Raw genomic sequence first — 20980 nt, 5'->3', positions numbered from 1 at the left:
GTAGGAAGAACGCACATAACAATTATTTGGTACACTCCTAAAAATAAGAACAACTTTTCAGTCCAAATAATCTTCATATATTCTTTTAATATGACAAGACTGTTGGCAATGAATCTGGGACACAAGATTAAGATCCATTTAATGTTCTCTGTCACCACTCCAGTTAAGGTGAGTCTATGGAAGTAAGGTTCCCATGGACCAAATTGTTGATTGGTCTTTGCCTTATGAATCTTTCTCTTATGCCATGTGTCTTTGTACACAAAATTCTCCAAATCCTTTACAGCCTGCACTCAGTGTGCAGACTAAGAGCTGCTGGAGTAAGAGCACTGAGGGTCACATCAGTGACAAAAACATTCTCTCATCCTCTTCACTTTGAAGCAGAACTATCTTTAGCAAAGTTCAAGGCTTCCACTTGAGGCAGATCCACAGTCTCTGCACAAGATGACAGTGGCCAATCCAGTCCTGGTAGATCAGAGAAGGCTACAGACATGTACACAACCTCTGGTGTTGCTCTCTGCTGTGACTGTTCAATGTTGTCTCCAACTCTGGCATAAATAGTCGCTACATCCCTCATCATGGTGCTTTCCATGGGAGACTCCTCAGCATTTGAGACCTAGACAAGGCAAAGAAAACAGCAAAGATGAGTGCCTTCTCCAGAGGCTCTGTCAGGATCAAGCAGTGTACAGAGTTACTGACTTGCAGTAGACAAGAAGAAGCTGGTAGCAACAGGGGCTGTGTGAAGTCAAGATGGCTTTGCACACAGATACATTATAAGCATAGTACAGATTTGTGAGGGATGAGGAAAGTTTGGTCCCAGCTCTGTCTACATGAATGCAGAACTGGTGCAGTCTATCAGGCACACATGATAGGTGCCTTGCTACTCCTCCCATGTATTTTGCCCAAGAATCTCTCAGACAAGACCATGTTCTGCCTCAGACACAGCTTAGATGACAGACTAAAGAGTTCTATGGACACTAGAAGCAAAGATAAAAATCTTTGCTGAAGATTTTTTGTAGTTCCCCACAGAGAGGGGAATGTAGCCTCCACTGTGGCTATTTTTTACTGAAAAAAAATCACAAAAAAAGTTTGGGAAATACTAAACCTTCTCATCCTTTCCTTATATCCATTTATTACTGATGGGTCCCAATGCTCTGGTACATACTATCTGGTTTACCTTTTACCTTTTTGCTTTCTTTGTATGGAAATTACTACAGGGGAAAGCTGGTAGGATCTGCAAGAGAGACTCTCTTGAGTGTCTTAGCACTTCTGGGACATCTGCCAGCACCATGGAGTCACCTTCTATGGATCCCCAGTGTTGGTCAGAGCAGTCACTTGAGCCACCTGACTGATGTCTCCTCCTTAGGTTTCTTTGTCTCTTTCTCACTGCTTTATTCAAATTCACAAGCTGTCAGTAGCACTTCTTCATGGATAAAACTCCACGTGAGATGAGTCCCTAGACCACCCATACCAACCCCTAAAGAGGTGCTGTTGCATAAATTTATGAGGCTAGGAAGCAAGGAAGGATGATCACCTACTTTTTTCTCTCCATTTAATGATTCTAGCTTTTCTCTTGTTGCCGTTGGCCAAAGCTGGCTCCAGGCTTCTCAGCCATGAAGGTAAAATTCAGGCTGATGCAGACAAAGCCTGAAGTTTGGGGACTGAAAGGGAGAGAGGTGGAATGGAATGGAAGAGAGCAGCTCAAGCCCAGCTGGGGGAAAGGGCAGGCACTTTTCAGTCTTTCCTTGGAATAATAAATTAACGTCCTAATTTTATATTCACAACCTGGTTCTTATAGCTCAGTATATCTTAAGCAAGCCAGTTAGCAGTTACCCAGCTGCCTGTGTCAAAGTGTTTTCTTATTTTTTCAAGTACCTCTTGTTGTCTAATGATTCTCATTTTCTTCTGTTGAACTGCACCTAGGAAAAGGAGAGTTACATTATATTATTTGACAGACACACTAATAGTCTGTATCTTCCTTTCTTCTAGTGCTAGAGAACTAAGATTACTTTACTGACCCTGTCTATTGACAGGTTGCAATGTGGATTTTGCCTTTAGGATGGAGATTTCTGTAGCCACTTTCTCCAAGTATAAGCAAAATATCTACTTGTAATCAAAGAAGTTTGTTTCTTGTCAAATCAAACTGAAGGTACCCACAGGGATGAAGGTTTTGAAGACATCACTGCTGGAAGCTGGGGAGATATGTGTACCTTCTGGTTTATATTAAAGTGGAAACATCCTCAAGTATTCTCTTCAACTGGAATTTTAAAGTAACTACAATAGTGTAGTCATAACTACGCTTAGAGGATGCATTCTGGAGTACACGAAATTGTACTTATTTTATAGGACTGATATATTACAGTATTTTTATTCTGGTCTTAGCACCTAAATGTACGTGTTCTCCAGAAAACTTTCATCATTGGAAATGCGATAGACCCATGCCATGCAGCTACATTATGAAGCTGCATCAGGGACTTTAAACACATTCAGTGACTCTTAGAACTGAAGGAGGTAACACATTTCAGGGGACTTCTTACGGACGGAATAATTTTGGTATGAAAAGCAGGACACAGGTCTCACCAGAACCTTCCACTAGCTTTATCTCCTAGAATAGGTCTGGAGGAAGCAACCTCAAAGCATAAATTGCAGGAGCAGATCCACTCACCCAGATGCCATATGCAGTAGAAGAGCAGGAATAGCAGAAGGAAGGAGATTAAACAAGAAGAAACTCCAATTACGTAGGTAGAGATCTGGCTTGAAATTTCCTTTTTTGTCTCATTATGGTCTGACACTTGAAAGAAAATATGTGATATGAGTGTTTTCTGAAGGAATAGTTGCAGCGGTTGCAGAATATTTTCTGGAGAACATGCCTTCTGGTCATAATACTCTCTTTGTGATCAGAAAGCCATGTAAGTAGATGGAGAGTAGCACTGTGGACACACAGGTTAAAGGAAATATTTCATCGCAAAAGACCCACCCACACCTACAGCTCAGGTATGAGTTTCTTTTCCTGCACTGACTGATTGCATGTCTGAGCAGTTGTGCTGCCTCTGCTTTGGGCAATGAGTGCCTTGTGGGCTGCAAATGCTGAGCTGTGAGGGGTTGCCGTAACTCCAAATCAGATACCGCAGCCCTCTTCTCCCCTCCTGGAACCATCCAAGAAAATATTCTGAGGAATACTTCCATCCTGAAGTAGAGAAAGCATTCTCCAGTCCTGCCCACAGAGCGCAAAGATGTTTAGTGCTATGTCTGTAATGATTTGGAGTCTACCATAGTCAGATACTGCCATCCAGATTGTAACACCTGCTTTGTACACAGAATGGCAGCTGAGTTGCGGAAGAGTCATGAGTGCAAATGCAGCACTGTTTCACGCCTTGACAGATGGCAGTGAGCCAGACAAAATCAAGGAAGGGTATTGGAAAACTACTGTATGCAAAGTCAGAACTTCAAAATCCCTACGTTCATCATGGAGGGTGTAAACTAGGCCAGGAAACAGTTGGAAAATGGGGAAAAAAACAACAGGCAAAACTAGAAACAGAGATGGGTTTAATACACCAAGACTAGGTGGCAACTGTGAATAAATAACCCAAACTTGGCCAGGTTACAGAAGGAACTCATTCTGTAAGAGAATCCAAGGCTGCCAGCTTGACTGACTTCCCTGTGATGCTATCTGTGTTTTTTGTGTACATGAATAGCAATCATTCAGTATACTTTTATTAGCCCACCTGGCCACAGATTTATTCCTGAGCCCTTTATTATCCCCAGTGAATACTGAATTTCCTCCAATATAAGAGCCAGATCCAGTGGTTAAGTTTCTCATCCCATTTCTCTCAAATGTATTGATTAATATTAGATAAACATGAGGCTGGTGAAACACTATTACTTATTTAATGACAATCAGCTACACAGGAAGCCCTTATACTGCGTTCTGTTACCCAGTGTGCAAGCAACAAACAGATGCACGGGGTCAAGATATTTGTTTACTTCATTTCTGCACAGAGATGGGTGATAGGTGGTAAATCCACAAAGCTAGCACCCATCTCTGTGGGTGATTTAACCTAGCAATAGAGGGGCAGAATGAGTTTCCTGCCATAAATAGAAAAGCTACTTACAACACCACACATGACATCCCTTGAAATCCTGTCTTCACCGCAGCAACATATCCCTTGGGGAAGTAGGACAAACATACTACCAGCATTCCCTCTTCTTTCTGTATGCATCGCTGGGGTAGTTTAGGTGATGTCTGTGCTGAGCACGCTCTCACACTCACACTCACCTGGATTGTTAAGGCTAAAATGAGAGTTGTACACAGTTAAGGTGATGTTCTTGGTTTGGGCTGGCTGTTTGAAGGTGATGCTGTACACCCCGCTGTCATTGAGCTGCAGGTCCCGGAGCAGCAGGGATGCGTTCTCCGGGAAAAGCACAGCGCGACCTTGGTATGCCGAGTGTAGGAAATGGTTTGCAGAGCAGTGCTTGGGAGCTCCCTCAGCACTCAGGGAGCAGTTCAGCACCGTGCAGGTGACAATTTGCTCAGAGCGGTTACTGAACGTCCAGTGAAATGGCAATGGGAAGCGAGAGGAGCTGCTGAATTTGTAGGACACAGGTAGGAGCACAGACTGGCCCACAGTGCCATTGACCAAATCCTGAGGGATTTCAGCAATGAGAGCCAGGTTTTCTCCTGCAGAGAACGAGGAGGGGCAGGTTAGTAACATCACTTCATTCTGATGTGTGAAAAAACAGACTGTCTGCGACTGCCTCTTCTCTTTCTCAAACATGCCCAGTAGGGAACACACCTCACTCCACCGACACATTTTCTGCAGCTTTATCTATGGAAATCAGTTCTCAGCAAAATGCAGCCACCACATCCATACCTACAGATTTTACAGAGAGACCTGAGCTATCATGGTAAAGAGGGCTCTATCCCTCCAATGCTTGTAGAGACCATCTTGGGCTGTGAGTGTTGAGCCTGCCCGTAAGTAGGGGCTGCAATCCCAGCGAGGGCTGAAAAAACATAGGTTGGTTGGTCTTGGAGATGGGCTAACATGGTCAGGAGTTCCCAGCATTATTTGTTCCCTGACACTTGAGCACATTGTGCCATTTTATGGCCAGATGTACTTTTCTGTACATCTACATTTGAAGGTACTCTCAGCCTTCACCCCTCCCCATCCCTACTTGGGGAAGGGGGAGACAACGGCACGTTCCACCTCGTGCTCTGCAGCAACCTGTGGGTGGAACACACGCTGTCAAGCAAATCCTGCCAAGAGCCTGTCAGGGACTGATGCCACCGCAGGTTCCTGACAGCACAAGCCAAGAGCTGAAGGGAGAGCTGAAGGGGAGAGCTGAGCTCAAACCCTCACAGCAGAGCAGGTTGTGGGTCTGGGACAAAAGCTGTGAATCTCACCCACAGGCTTAGTTTCCAAGCCCATTTTTAAGAACTAGCAGCATTTGTATGCTTGGAGACAAGTTTTCTTCCCTGCCCAGTGGGGTCTTGGATGTCTCCTTTCACGAGGAGCCACCTGAACCTTACCAGGATGCTTGGATGGGGAGGGCTGAGAGCAGCCTGTGAGAAAGAGTAGTCCTTCAGAGCAAACTTACTATGAGTTCTCTGTATGGCTTCCCAGCCTTCAGTGAGCTATGACTCTGATCCAACCAAAGACAAGCATCTGGTGTCACTGCCTGTACTGCCCATCCACAGCACAATGAAGTATTTGCTGGGTTGCTCTCGTATGGCGTACCACATCCCCCCAAAGAGTTTTCAGCTCAGCCCATTCCAGACTTACCAAGGAGCAGAAGAATGGAGCTGAAGCTCCTGCAGTGCCAGCGAGAGGACATTTGCTCCTGGTCCCTGAAGATGCAGGTGCTGCAGAGCTCACACAAGTTTAAGCCTAGCTTGCACTGTGAGGGAATGGAAGCTTTTGCTGTCCGATTACCACGCCTCTGGCACGGGGTCACTAACCACCAGCTCAGGGGAGGTAACCACTCCATTGTTCCAGCAGCATTGGCTAAGGTCTCTGCTGAGGCAGCAAGTGAGCATCTCTGAAATGTTGTCTCAGCCCAAGAGGAAGTTGTTGACTCTTCCTTAGTCTCCCCTCTATGCTGGAGGCTTCATTTGCAAGTGTGCCAGAGTTGACAGTTTCTTCGTATGCTCTGCAACAGCACTTTTCGAGCAGTTGAATGCCTGAAGTGCGACCTGGGGTATGATGATGCCCCATGCCAGAGACTAGCCCCACTCAGCCCATGGGCTCCCAGAGAAATACACTGTCTGGTTTCCACGTAAGCCCGCAGATATGCCTGGCTCTCTATTGATACTCAGCCAGATGAAGCTGTTTGCAAAAACACCCTTCCAGAACTGGTAATCCAAAGAAAGTCAAGTTCTTTGTAGAGCAGTGAGGCTGTCTATGTACTTACTGGTTGCAGAAGGGAAAACGTGCAACCCCCTTTCCTTCCCTGGTGGCAGGCATGCAGGTGGACAAGAGCCGCTACCAGGCACAAGCGGAGCCAGCACAAAGATCGGAGGACGCTCTCAGGCTGCTTGGAGGGAAGTGCTTCTCCCCCTGTGGGGCCAGAAGGAGAAGTGCAGATGTGACATCACCGTGCTAGGGCAGCCCTTGCCAGCCGCTGTCTGTGCTCTGTTGCTGTGGAAATGGAGACTTGAACCTGGGAAGAATGAGCATGAACTACAAGTCCAGAAGCTACAAGACAGGCCTGAGTTGGAGACTCACCAGCTCCCTGCACCCACAAGACTGCTCTCATGTGAACATGGGACTGCTCCACTCCTGTGGCACCAGGATTTCACTCTCTCACTGTGTTCCTCTGGTTAATAATCCCAGCACAACATTTGCAAGAGTGGGAGCACACCTCCTGCACGTGGCCAGTCCCCTGTAAAAACACGCCAGGGCAGAAGTGGAGCACTGCTTGCCTATTTTGAGTTGGTTGCTGTTGTTTAGAGCTGACCCACAGCTTTGCGGTCACAAAGGAGAGATTTGTGTCAGTGCGTGGGGAGCACAGCTGCAACAGGGGCCTGTTTGCTTGCTGGGCTGGAATCCTGCAGCTGCAAAGTCACCACAAGTCACATACTGGTCCAATCTCCTCTCCTTCAGTCACGTTGAGGGGAAAACTGGGAACAGCACACAGACAAGTTCTGAAGTGCCCAGCACTGCCCATAACAGCCTGTCTGGGGAATTAACATTTCCAGATCAAAACTCTACAGTTATTACAACGGAGCTATGCTAGGTTTTGCTTTCCATGCAACTCCATGAAAACTATTGTGCTGACCTGATTTTGTGCTTAGTGAAGACTGGACATAGCTCCTGGGAACACCAGAGCTACTGGATGGTGAGATGGGGAGCAAGAGAGAAAGGGCAGAAGCACAAATCCGAAGCAATAGAAGAACATTTGGTGATTTGTAGTTTCCACTACAAGCCACTTTACTCTTTCTCCCTCAGAGAACATCAGTAAGCTGGCATGAAAAAGCAGCCTGTATATCCTGACAAACCTATCCTGAAGAGCCTTTTAACACTTTGGGCTTATTAGAATCTCTGGAAAATTATTCACTTCTTCACTTGCTGCTCTCACGTGTTTGGGAGGAACAGGTTGTTGGAGGAAGGTGTATTTGCCTGGAGGAAAGGATATTTAATGGAAGAGGAGAAAGGGTACTGAACTGTAAGAAAAGTTATTCGACTGAGGACAAACAGGGCACCTTTCCTGGGATGGAATGTTTATAAATGTGAGCTGTCACCATAGAAGAGTCAGGACTTTTCCACAATGTTTCCTTTCCAAAGTATATTTGCTTCACATTCAATTGCAGAGAGAGAAAAGGTAATTCTTTATTAAATTTTCCTCTGATGGAGAAGGTCCACCAACTGGGAAAGGGCTTTACTGGACAGGATGTGTGCGAGCCTTGCAGAGCTGAGCTAGCTGTGAGATGCAGAGAAGAGCACCAAAACTCAGTGATGGTGCTGGGGAGGGAGAAGGTGTGAGAGAAGTTCTAAAGTGGTGATTTTTACATGCATTTGGGCTTAGCATTGGGTGAAGGGACAGAGATTTGTAGCTACTTTGAATCTAAAGTGGGCTGCAGACACATTGGTTTTGAAGAAGGTTCCTCACAACTGTCAGTCCACATCCGCGTGGGCAGAAGTGCAGAAAATCGCTGGAGGTGGAGTTACAGCAAGCGCTGCTTGTCACACAAAATTAAATGAAGCCTGCTGACCATGAGCAGGGGCAGCAATCCCAATACTGGCTGGAAAACACAAGTCTCTGGCCTCAGCGACGTTTTTTCTTCTCTTCCAGGAAAGGGCACAGCCTAAGCTGGGCCAACTGTTACAAATTCCACATCGGGTAAATTCATGTTTCCCAAAACACATCTGACACCAGACAAAGCCAATTCAAATGTATTTTAATATCACAAATATGAAACCTTAAGAGTTCTTTCGAATTTACAGCTATCTTGCAGTTATCCTTCATGGCAGTACAAAATCATCAGTGATAAATAAAACAGCACTGATATAATGCAACCACATGGATAGAAATAGTAAACACGAGCACAGTAAGTGGCTGTACTGTGTCATATTGACAGTCCAGCTTTTCCACTATCTTCTCAGAAAGCAGTTTTGCCAGATGCCTGTCAAAGAGTCTATGAGCCACGCTGTGACTTATCCCTCCAAATTTCCAGCAATTTGTGATTCACCATCAGCTGCTTCCCCTTATCATATCAGCTCATGTATTATCTTGATTCAGGTTGCTACATGCCTTTCAGTCTGCCCCATCCCAGACTTAACCATGAGCAGCAGGACAGAACAGAGGGTCCAGCAACTTTGGAGAGAGATCATGCCTCAGCACACAATCATGAGAAGCAGAGCATCCATACTGGCTTCAAAACTTGCATGGATACAAGCTAGACACTTCCCAGCCATTTCCTGCATCTCATCTGTATCTACAAGCATTATTTTTAATTTAGTGATTTTTAATCACTCCAGATAGTCCTGCTAGAGTCTAGCTGCAAGCAGGTGCTTCTGCAGCCTTTCCTTCTCTTATAAGGACACGAGGCAAAGTTTTGTTACTGTGGCCTGAAATAAGCCAACAAAGGTGGTGCACTGCTTTAAAGAAATAAGCCTCTTGCAAGAGAGACTTTCCCCTCTGATTTTTAATGTAGGAATACTCAGTACATATTCTGGTCACTTCCCTCCCAACAGACCAGCTCTGCTTCAAGGAAACTACCTCTTTTCTATAAATCTTCCAGAAACTTCTCAACCAGTTGCTCAACCGGTCATATTTAAACTAAATTAAAAAAAAACAACAAAAACAAACAAAAAAACCCCCACATTATTGCCAGGGCTGTACTGACTACCTGTGATGGGGCTGTTCCTTTACAGGAGGGTATTTCACACAGATCAGGTGAGATGCTTGAAAGATAACTAGTCTCTACCATAGTGTGTCCGGTTAATGTACTCAAGAACTTTTTCATAGTGATATTTCAGTTTATATTTTAAAAATTCATGTTTCCCATATAGTGATCTCCAGTAGGCCCCCAAGCCAAAGAGAATCCTGTTATTACAGTTAGTGGCATCAGATTTGCAGCAACCTGCAGATCACATGCATCCTCCTCTTTCATTTTTATTCCACTAAAGAGTGGTTGTTTCCACCAAATAAAACAGAACTCTCGCACCACACTTCACAGGACAAAATGATTCTGCTCCAGACTAGCATGTCAGGATTTAGCAGTGAGCTGGACAGAACATGGATGTACTGAAAGTGAATCACGGTTCTCACAGTCTCTACTCCCATTCTCCTCCATTCCTGTCAATGTGCTCTCCACATTGAATACCTCAATTGCAGACCTAGAGGAACACAAAGGGGGAAGACAACCCAGACAGGGGCTTCTCCTTGAGGAAGCTGGATCTCAGAGTGTCTTCTCTTTAGCTGGCAATTGGGCACTTTCAGCTAACAGCCTGCAGCTCTGCCAGCACCGCCTTCTGTTTTTGGCTCGGACAGCAGGTCCAGGCTTGCTGCCTGCTCCATAGTAAAACAACAGTATCTTGAGGGTGGCAGAGGACCAAGCCACCAAGTGTGATGCAATGATGCCTGGCAGGAGATGGATCTGGAACCCTAGCTGCACAAACCCTATGTGTGCCCAAGCCAGCAGAGACACAGGAGACCTGCTGTGGTCCTTCGCCAGTGCTGCAGGGCAACCTCAGAGGTGCTCTCCGAGATCCTCCCCACTGGCCTGCCAACAACCACTAGCCTAGGCTGGAGAGGAAAAGGCTCATTTTTATTACATATAGGAGGACTCTCACCATTCACAGCTGCCACCATCATGACAGGAGAGAATCTTGCCCCATACCAGCCCAGTCCACTAAGTTACAGCTGATATTCAAAGTCTATGGACACATTCAGTCTGTAACATTGCTCCAAACTGTCCCTGCCCAATAACATACCTAGTTCTATCAGTGACTCACAGGGCACTATCAAAATATATTCCATAAGGCATTCATCAAGTTTTGGGGACCTTGATAAATGTAAATAAAGCACCAAAGCATCAATGTCTTCCAGATCTCCTTGGAATGGAGAGTGGATCGATTGCTATTCATTTACTCTAATAAAATTATATAATACATTGCCAGAGACAACAGTCATAAAAGTTATGAGGGACAGGGTAACATTAGCAGCATTTGATCTAGAGATCTACTTACATAAATACAGAATTAATACAGCTAGCTTGGGACTCAGGAGATTATTTCTCTGGTTAGTTTAGGCACAGCCCAAACTGTTTGGTCAATCAGCTAAAATGTTGTGCTCAGAGTACAGGAGTGGTTTCTGAGTATTAATCCTAGACAATGCCAGCTCTGTTGATGGGGAAGTGTCCTGCTCTCTGCCAGCTGGAGCTATCACAGCAGTGCTGTGCTTATTCTTTTAAAAAGCATCTATTTTTCCAGATGATGAGTTCTAGCTTGAAACAACTCCCACAGCTTTGTTAGTCACCCTTGTACATTGTCTTTCAGCTACCATTTGCTAAATACTGTGAGCACATCACAGTTTTTTGGCTACCTCTTCCCAAAGTAGACGACATTTATGTAAATCCTTTCCAGGTCTGCCTCTGACCATCTTCTCTGTGGCTCATTAGGGCTTTGGACCTGCGTAAACATGGATATAGAAAACACTGAAGATAAGAATCTTTACCTGGTGGATACAGAGATCAGCATGCGAGTTTCATTTATGCAGTGCATCCTTGGGCTGCAGCTTTGTCCCCTGACCTCACACCAGACATCACATCCAGGACTGCTGACCCATTAACAGCAGAGAGCTGTCTGATACAGCAACATGAGACAGTTGATGGACCCCAGTCCTCTTCCTAGCGTACAAGCGCAAAAGCAGCAGGGACACAGGGGACCTGCTGTGCTTCCTCTATCAAGTATTTTGCCCTAACATCTCCATAAAACCTGAAACCTGGTAGTCTTACAGCATGAGACTTGCCGGGCTCAGGTATGTCACAACCATACCTGAGGTTGTGTATGCTGCTCTGAACAGAGATAAGGACCCCTCCTTTGCACACTGCTATACAAAATGCTGTATCCATTGGCTGCCTCTAGGAGCTGCACTCTAGGCCTGGCTCTTATATAGGCCTCTGCCTAGCACTGACTAAAAGGGAACTTGACCCTCCCTAACAGAGGATCATCTGGGGAAAAAACACCCTCTGGGCAGGAGCAACCAATGGAGCTCATTAACAGCAGCTAGAGCTTCCTGGGAGAAGTTAAGGCCTTCTGCAGCTGTCCTTACCTAGCTCTCCTCAGCTGTCAACCACAGACACTCTCTATTTCCTCAGGGAGTTCCCAGAAATCCTCCTTAATCTCCAACAAGGTTTTCCGGAGATCTAAGTAGAGCCCAGAAACTGCTGCACAAACAGGTCTGCATCTGTTGGCTGCCTCTGTCAGCTGTGCTGGAGGAGAAACAACCTGTGCACCGCAAGGATAATGTGAGGAAGATGCGGGATTTTGATCCACTGCTAGGCTGGAACCGTCTCAGAGTCCAGAGATCTTTTCTCATATCACACCCATTTACCTCTGCCCCAAACAAGGACAGCCACCTCTTTTCCCCTAACTGAGGAAGGCAAGAGGAGAGAAAAGGGACTAGGACTAAGACCAGGGTCAGATATGATGCTCTCTCTGGAAGACAGCAGAAAAAGGGTGCAAGATGCAAGACTGGACCTCCTTCTACAAGGTAGCAGTTGTCCTAGTTTGATGACTTACAGAGAATAAATTCATACCACAGATTACATGCATTTCTCAAAAGGTATGAATATTGCCAGGCTATTTGTGGTATTACACCAGCCTGAGTGCCTTCATCCTCAGGAAGAGATTCCTATTAGCTAACTCAAACTGATTCAAGTCAATCTGTGTCCAGAAGCTCCCATGTCAGAGCAGAAGGGTTTTTTTATGTCTTACTCTACCTGTTGATTTATGCATCTCATCAGCGGAGGAGCTTCCCCTGCAAGAAATTTTGTTTGCTTTAGTATTTTTTTTCACATTGATATTTGGCAGTCACACTGGTGAACAATGGTATCATTTCTGCCTAGGGAGCAAGCACTACTTAGTCTTTCTGAAGGCCTTCGAGCCATCTACCAATGACATAATGTGGGTGTTGCTACAGGCTATAGATTTCTGTAAGGTCCTCCTCAGAATACAGGCAGAAAATGCTACTTATAAATAATAACAGCACTCATCCTGCCCATGGAATCTTTAAGAATTTGGTTTTCAAACATATGATTAGTAAGATTTGGAGAATCTGTGGGCTTCCAAGCAGAAGCATACTAAATATCCGCCCATTATTTTATATGTCACCTACTTCAAAGGTTTTCAGATGCAGATACATGACTACGTTGTTCCTCTTATCTACAGGAATAATACTTTTTCCCCACAGTATAGTGAGTTGAGCTCCAGAACTCAGAGACCAGCATGTTGTATCAATCAGCTTCATGCAATACACCCATGCGGTGTGTCTGATACCTTGTACTAAATTGCAAATTCCAAACATATCCAGTGAATGTACATTGGGCCTTGCAGCTCAGCTAGACTGATGGTCTGGAGTGTCCAGAATATTTCATGTTACTTTATTCATGAGGGGCAAAACATCTGCATTTCTGGATCTACAGGATTACTGACCACAAAAATATTCAGGAGGAATCAGGACAGGAGGTGTAATGGTGAAATATAGGACTATATCCACTCACCTCTGTGCCATGCATAGCAGAACAGCAGCAGAAGCAGCAAGATGAAACAGAAGCATCCAGCAATAATAACAAGGATTTCCTGTCCAGACCTCCCTCCTCCAGCTTCAGTAGCTGAAATATGAAAGAAAATGTTTTCCATGAGTATTTTAAAGAGTTAATTATAACTGTTGAAATACGTTTACCACAGAAGGCTCCCTCTGGTTACAGAACAGGAAAGTACTGATCACTACGGAGGATCCTCTGCGTAAAGGAAATTTGTAAGTAGGAAATGGCCATCCCACAGGTGGGATACGTAACCTCAGCCTGACTGCAGTGTGCGGCTGCATCATGTTTGCTTGCCTCAGCCCATACTGTGGGCTGCGTGCTTGATGCTCTGAGTCATTGCTGCAGCCCTGTGGAAGATACATGTCAGAGTTGCTGGCAGGGCTGAACCCCCTCAGAGAGTACTGCATTTATGACAGATAGTCCAGGACAGATTAGCTCTCATTATGAATGCAAAAAATTCAAGCAATTATTTCTTTGGGGGCAAATGTAAAGTTGGTTTGGGGCTTTTCTAATTGATTATAACTCATTCCCATGAGTTCCAGGTTTCATTGAGCTCTGAAAACTCCTCTCTAAGAGCTAGTGTCCTGCCAGTTCTCAGGATTACTTTGAGCCAAAATGCACAAGCTTTTGGCCCCAAAAGGTTGGATTATATCACAATTGGATAATACTTGGATTATATCACAATTGGATAACACAGGCAGAATTATTTCATTTATTTGACTTTTATAGCAGATTGTAATAGGGATGTAAGACAGTCACTATTGTGAACAGTCTTGTGTATCTCAAGATAAGGCAATAACATTCATCAGAATTAACCCAATATAAAGTTAGAAATGTTAAAGGGCTGCACAGATCAGAGAGGATGTCTGAATACATTGCAGAAATGCTGCAGAAAGTTTACACAGCTGCTTGAAACAGAGACAAAGCAATGTCCAAATTACATTGCAAAGTCAGAACAGACATTCCAGCCTTGGCCATCTTACTAAAAGAGTCTGATGATCCAGGTCCAACAGGTAATTAATTAATTACCTAAGAATCTCTTAGGCCTTTTTTTTTTATTTGCAAATATCACAAGCCACAAAGTTTATATATTTTTGTAGACATCCAGTCTCAAGTTTGTCATTTGATTCATATTAATGTCAAAGCTGTTCTGAGCCATAATTTACAACTTTGCTAGTGAAAAATAGCTTCATTTAGCAATTACTAGTACTAGCAAAATCCTTCTCGGTGACTGAGAGGAAGTTCTGATATGTTCTTTCTAAAAGAGTTACTCATCTGGCAGAAAGGTTGGAACCAGCCAGCTGCTGCTAGGAACACGAACACCCCTCAGCAGCTTCCCCAGAACTGACTGACCCCCTGTTTGTGCAACTTTAAGAAAAACTAAAAAGTGCTGTGATGTTTCCTTTCACCTCCCTGGTATGTATTCACCCAACATAGGATAGGCATATTAAAGAGAGTGCATGGCCAGTGCTGCACTTACCAGCACGTGTGTCCCTGTACACAGTTAAGGTGATGTTCTTGGTTTGGGCTGGCTGTTTGAAGGTGATGCTGTACACCCCGCTGTCATTGAGCTGCAGGTCCCGGAGCAGCAGGGATGCGTTCTCCGGGAAAAGCACAGCGCGACCTTGGTATGCCGAGTGTAGGAAATGGTTTGCAGAGCAGTGCTTGGGAGTTCCCTCAGCACTCAGGGAGCAGTTCAGCACCGTGCAGGTGACAATTTGCTCAGAGCGGTTACTGAACGTCCAGTGAAATGGCAATGGGAAGCGAGAGGAGCTGCTGAATTTGTAGGACACAGGTAGGAGCACAGACTGGCCCACAGTGCCATTGACCAAATCCTGAGGGGTTTTCATAAGAACAGCCTGGGAGAGATCTGCAATGAAAGGTAAAAAGCAAGTATCAACAAGATCATTTTTACAGAGAGTTAAGGCAGCCTTCTTTAACTTACAAATTAAGATTTTATTTACAAATGTCATTTTTTCATATAGATGAGAGTAGATAATAGCAATGGCACACTAACAGCCAGTCCCAAATATTTACACTTTTCCCAATCACAGTTTGCTCTTTTATAGGACTCTCTGGGAGACTGTTGTCCAGACAGCAAATATTTAACTGCCCAAGTCTTAGAAATATGAATCTTGGTCTGAAATGGGTGGGGGGGGGGAAATCTCTTCACACTATTGTAGTCTGCTGCCATTTTCACTTTATGTGACTCTTCCCCCTCCTCACGCACACCTAGTGCATGTCCCCACTTCAACGCACTTTTTTTTTTTTTTTTTTTTTTGCGCAGGTAAATCTCTGGCCTCTCATTGAATGCAGTCCTCCCCCTGGCCCAACCAGATGCATGAGTGCAAGCGATGAGGGTGACGCTAACCCCAACCATTCCTAGGGAGAGAATAACTCCATAGCCATGGCTGGGGAGGGAATAACTCCATGGCATGTCTCTACAAAGGGCCAGCCCTGCTCCACGAGAGAAGCAAAGGTCTGAGAGGGCCTGCCTTCCCCTTGTCCTCCTCCTGAGCTCCCCAAGTCAAAACGTGCTCTGAACCCTGACAGCCAGCATGTTAAGGGGCCAAAAATTTGCAATAAACCTCTGAGCGAGAGGCCCAACTGGGCCAGCTGCGGCCTCCAGCAGTTGCTGCCAGTGCCAAGCCTGTCCCCATGTGTGGCACATGCACACTGAGGCAAAGCCACTCAGCACACATGGAACACAGGCTGCAAACCCACGAGTGCAGTAGGCACCTCCCAGGAGGCACAGCCTGCCCAGGGACCTGGGCATCTCCCAAAACACTTCCAAGGCTGGTGCCTGGAGCAGCCATTGTGAGGTCTTTCTGGGCAAAAGCTGGAGAGAAGCCACCGCACTCCCCAAGGGATATGGGGGCAGAAAGGTTGGGCCACTCCTCCTTGCCTAGCCCAGGCAGTTGAGGGAAAGAGCTAGTCTAGGAGCCTCCTGGGAATGGGCACATCATGCCTCAGTGGCTGCTGCCCTGAGCTTAGCAACAGGCTGGAAGTGTGATACCCAGCCTGAGATAAATCCCGTATGTCTCAGAGCAGAAAAATAATAATAAAAGAAAAATCTGAGAGCAAAGGAAGAAAAGTGCCTTTTGTAGAGTGAACAGCAGAAAAGGTCCCTGTTGCACACCCTGCAACTGTCTACTTTCGGAGGTAAGTTTAGTATCAGATAGAAAGCGCACTCTCCTTCCCAGACTTACAAAGTGGTAGAATGGAGCAGAGGGTCCAGCAGCCCTGGGTAGAGCCCATGTTGTCTCTTCTCAGCCAGAGGAGGGGCCCAAAGAAACAGGTCTCACCTCTGGCACCACTTGTTGCCCTGAGTCAATCTACAGATGCACTCTGGTCGCCTAGTGCCTTCAGGATGAGAGGATTTCAAGGACTGACAGACTACTGTCTAGAGGCCAGTAAATGTTACTGAAATAAAACCTCACCTCAAAGAGGAAATTACTAACTCTTCCCCAGCCCCTCTTTGTGTGGCATAGCTTATTTATAAGCATGGAGGTGTGAAAACACTTCACACTGTGCTGTTTAACTCATCTTTTGCAGTTCTTAAGAAAAAAAAGCAAAAGCATGTTCGGAAAAGAATCAGAGTTAAACCTGAAAAAGCACCAAGTTATCCATATCCGGGTGCTATTCAACAGGAAGACGGGGCTTGAGGCTCTCACAGGGACCGCTATGGTTTGCGCCTTTAGTTGCATTTAACTTTTCTGCATTTTAGCATCTCTGCCAAATGGAAAGGAGGAAAATGGGAGCCAAATGGGGCTCTGCAATGGGGACAGTAAAAGTCAGTTTGGAGGTAGCAGAAGAGGCTGGGAGGGACTGAGGGCAAGAGGAATGCCTCCAGCAGGCTCAGGGACCAGGGGACCCCTCCTGCCCAGCTGCTGGAGTTGAGCCCAGCCCTTGGAGACTAGAGGCCTCTCTGGTTTAGGCTGATGGACATGGCAGCTACTTTTCCATTTGCAAGTTCAATGAGTAGCAAGGCTTACTGTGTATTCCAGAGACGCATATTCATGCACGAAGAGCACTAATACAGCTGGCTACGCAAACTGCCACAGACAGGGCACTGCCTGTAACAACATCCACATATAACACTACCAGAACTCATGAGGTTCAACAAGGGCAAGTGCAGAGTCCTGCACCTAGGGAAAAATAACCCTAGGCACCAGTACAAGCTGGGGGCTGACCTGCTGCAGAGCAGCTCTGCAGAGAAGGACCTGGGAGTGCTGGTGGATGACAAGTTGACCATGAGCCAGCAATGTGTCCTTGTGGCCAAGAAGGCCAATGGTCTCCTGGGGTGCATTGGGAAGAGTGCTGCCAGCAGGTCAAGGGAGGTGATCCTGCCCCTCTGCTCAACCCTGGTGAGGCCTCATCTTGAGTACTGTGTCCAGTTCTGGGCTCCCCAGTTTAAGAGAGACATGGAGCTACTGGGGAGAGTCCAGCATAGGGCTACGAAGATAATCAGAGGACTGGAGCATCTGCCCTATGAGGAACAGCTGCGTGAGCTGGGCCTCTTTAGCCTGGGGAAGAGAAGACTGAGGGGGGATCTTACCAATGTGTACAAGCAACTGAAGGGAGGATGTTAAGGGGATGGGGACAAACTCTTTTCAGTTGTCCCATGTGACAGGACAAGAGGCAATGGGCAGAAATTGAAGCACAGGAAGTTCCGCCTGAACGTGAGGGGGAATTTCTTCACTGTGAGAGTGACAGAGCACTGGCACAGGTTGCCCAGAGAGGTTGTGGAGTCTCCTTCTCTGGAGATCTTCAAGGCCTGCCTGGATGCAACTCTGTCTAACATGCTCTAGGTGACCCTTCTTGAGCAGAGAGGTTGGACTAGATGATCTCCCGAGGTCCCTTCCAACCTTACTGATTCTATTCTATGAAACTCACATAAAACATAGGGACAGATAACCAAATCCTATTCCTCCTCTCTAGCTGATTGGGACTAAAGTTCATTAGTGAAAACAGACACGCCCTCACTCTCTAGATCCATAAGCATTCCACACTCATGAATCCTGCAAATATTAGCATGGGCTCTCAGCCTGCCTAATATCCCTGCCTGGACCCTGGGCCTCCTACTCATCAGTTAATCCAGCTTGAAGTTTTCCAGTAAATTACAAGCTCATCTCCACACACACCAGGTTAGTGGAAACTATAAACACTTCACTCTCCCCACTTGCTGGCACCCAGACACACAGGCTCTATGACCCACGGTTCCTCCATTTCTATGTTACCAGACTGCATGTCCAGGTAGCTATGAGATCTTTGCTTCATTCTGTGGGCTCCTGTGCTATGTGCAAGCTGTCATGCAAAGGCTATTTTTAAGATAGGATTAATCACTGCAAACCCTGTGATATACAGGTCCAGAAAGCTGATAGAGGATCCTTATTCTTCCTCAAGACATGACCTTGCCACCCCATAGATCTACTGAAAGCTCAGGAAGAAGATATGTAATTGCTAAAGGTTTCATTGAGCCCCTAAAACATCCCTGCCTTCTTCTGCCCATAGCAACTAGTGCAAAAGATATCAACCTCATCAGGGGCAGAAGTACTGGAAGTGGTTTACAGTACGTTTATCCTTCAAAATGTTAGCCTGCCTTTTCTCAGCCTTTACAAAACAGAGCAACACAGGTGCTGCTTGAGAAACACCAATCTGACGGATAAAACCAGTGAACAGTTCTGAATATGGCAGGGAGCTGTGGGTGGATTTCCTCTTTCCTCCAGAGCTGAGCTCTTGCTGTGTATCAGAGCCACAAGCAGTGCAGACCAGGTAGCAAAGAGCGCTTCATCCCATCTGCATGGCAATGCCTGTGTTTGGGGGATTGCCTTAGGCTGAAGGTTAAGGAGTCTTTGATGGTACATGTATAATGCTTTGGGCTGTCATCATCAGAGTGCAGAGGGAGTTTGTTCATTTATCTGTGTGATGCTACAATGCCTACTGAGGGTTGCCTTGAAAGCAGCACTGCCCTGAAGTGGGCAGCAGATTCCCTGGCTTTTGGAGCTAGATTCCCCATGTCCCCATGTGTGATGGGAGATAAAGTCTGGGGAAAGATTGGTCTAGCCAGAGCTCAAATTGGATCTGCCAGACCTAAAATCTGTTGGAGGAGCAACCACTAAGGAAGCTGGAGAGATCAGAGCTAATCGCAAGCTTAATCACACCTTGCCTGTGAGTCTTGCTGTGAGTAAAATCCCAAGAGTAACAATGAGGAGTATGGGTACTTGAAGACATGAAATTGTCAGGTCACATAGTCTTCTCTGAAAAGTAGAGATCTCTTGGCAAATTTATTCCAAGTAGAAAATGGTCGTAGACTGACAAGAGTGTGTACATGACTGTGTGTACATGGGAGTTGTCCTAGAAGGCCCCTGTGTCTGGCAGCATTGCTGGGCCTCCCGAATGGCAGGAGTGCTCTGGGGCAGCGTTTGTGTTGACCCCATGACAGAGTGTGGCTCCAGCTGCCCGTCTTGGCCAACAGGTCCTCCTTCTGTACCAAGAGCAGAGGCAGGAAGTGGCAGGAAATGCTGCGGGATGAGGGAAACATCTCCAGCACGATGGCATGCGTCCGCGTTGCTCTCCTTCTTTGTGCTCCTCATCTACAGGACCAGGCTCTGCGCAGAGCCCGAAGCAGCGTCTCGAGGAGCGAGGGCCTGGGAGCCGGTGGGTGCGGGAGGGCGGCGGTGGCTGTGGGGGGAAGGAGAGCTGTGGGTGAGGGGCTGCGCGAGCACAGGGCGAGCACCTGCCACCCCCCCCACCAAGGGCTTTCCCGAGAGGTCATGGCTTAGTGCTGCCGACCTCAGTGCCCCTTGCTGGGCCGGGCTGGGTCTTCTGCCCCCAGAACAGCTCTCGACTCACGTACGTACCTGGGTCACCCTCTGGGGAGTCTCTGGAGGAGGAGGAATTTGCCTCGTCTTTGTGCTCAGAGGGAACATGCAGGGGGAGAGCAAAATCCCACAGGTGAGTGCCATCCCCTAATGAGGTGTCAACAGGGGAAAATAGTACACAGTGTGGGGATGCTGCAAATGGCCCTGAGTCCCTTTGATGGTCAGTGCCAGCCACCTGCTCCTTGCTCACCTGGTGTGGACAGCCTCCATGCGAGGGCGAAGCTGCTGGTCCTCCTTCTGAGGAGCCTGACGTGTGGAGGAGCATGCTGGTCCCCTCTTGCTGAGAGCCTCCGGCCAAGGGTGGATCTTCTGCCTCGGCTCCTGCGGCCACTGCCTGGGGGAGAGGCGCGCTCTGCGGGTTGCCATCTGCTTCTCCGTCAGCGTCTGTGGCCTCGCTGTCGCGCAGGTGTCTCCGCGGCACGAGCCTCTGGCAGCTTGGCTGGACCCAGATCATGTGGACAGAGGCAGATTCCTCCAGCTGCTGCTGTTCTGGCAGGTCTCTGTCCACCTCCTGCTGCCCTGTTTCCTCCTCTGTCCACCCACCTTGATCTTCCCCCAGTGCTGCTGTGGCTCTGGTTCCTGCTGCTTCCTCACGCTCCTCATTTAAAGATTGTTGCTGTGAGCCCCTTGCTGTTGGTGGCTGTTCTAGCCGTGGCCTTCTGTGCCTGCCCAGGAAAGCTGGCACGCTGTAGCTGCACACAAGCCTCCACAGCTTCCCCAGCTTTGAGACCACCACTCTCACACCTGGAGTGCGGTAGAAGAGCCGCAAATGCCTAGCTCAAGGCTCCTAAACAGGACCTCTTATGGCTTAGGCCATGGTGTCCCTTCATCC

The 20980-nt window shown here is 46.8% G+C and overlaps 1 long non-coding RNA gene across 1 annotated transcript; it reads right to left on the bottom strand.

The window, feature by feature from the left end:
• Positions 1-10291: 10291 nt before the first annotated feature.
• Positions 10292-13389, bottom strand: LOC134145446 (uncharacterized). Its single transcript, XR_009959610.1, has 3 exons — positions 13220-13389; positions 12440-12477; positions 10292-11126 (listed from the first exon to the last, which is right to left on the bottom strand). It is a non-coding gene; the product is annotated as an uncharacterized LOC134145446 (long non-coding RNA).
• Positions 13390-20980: the final 7591 nt, after the last annotated feature.

The sequence above is a fragment of the Rhea pennata genome, chromosome 11 (genome assembly GCF_028389875.1).
Source record: "Rhea pennata isolate bPtePen1 chromosome 11, bPtePen1.pri, whole genome shotgun sequence".
Classification (NCBI taxonomy): Eukaryota; Metazoa; Chordata; class Aves; order Rheiformes; family Rheidae; genus Rhea; species Rhea pennata.
The sequence above is the reverse complement of the archived record's forward strand: the minus strand, read 5'-3'. Positions and strand labels throughout refer to the sequence as shown.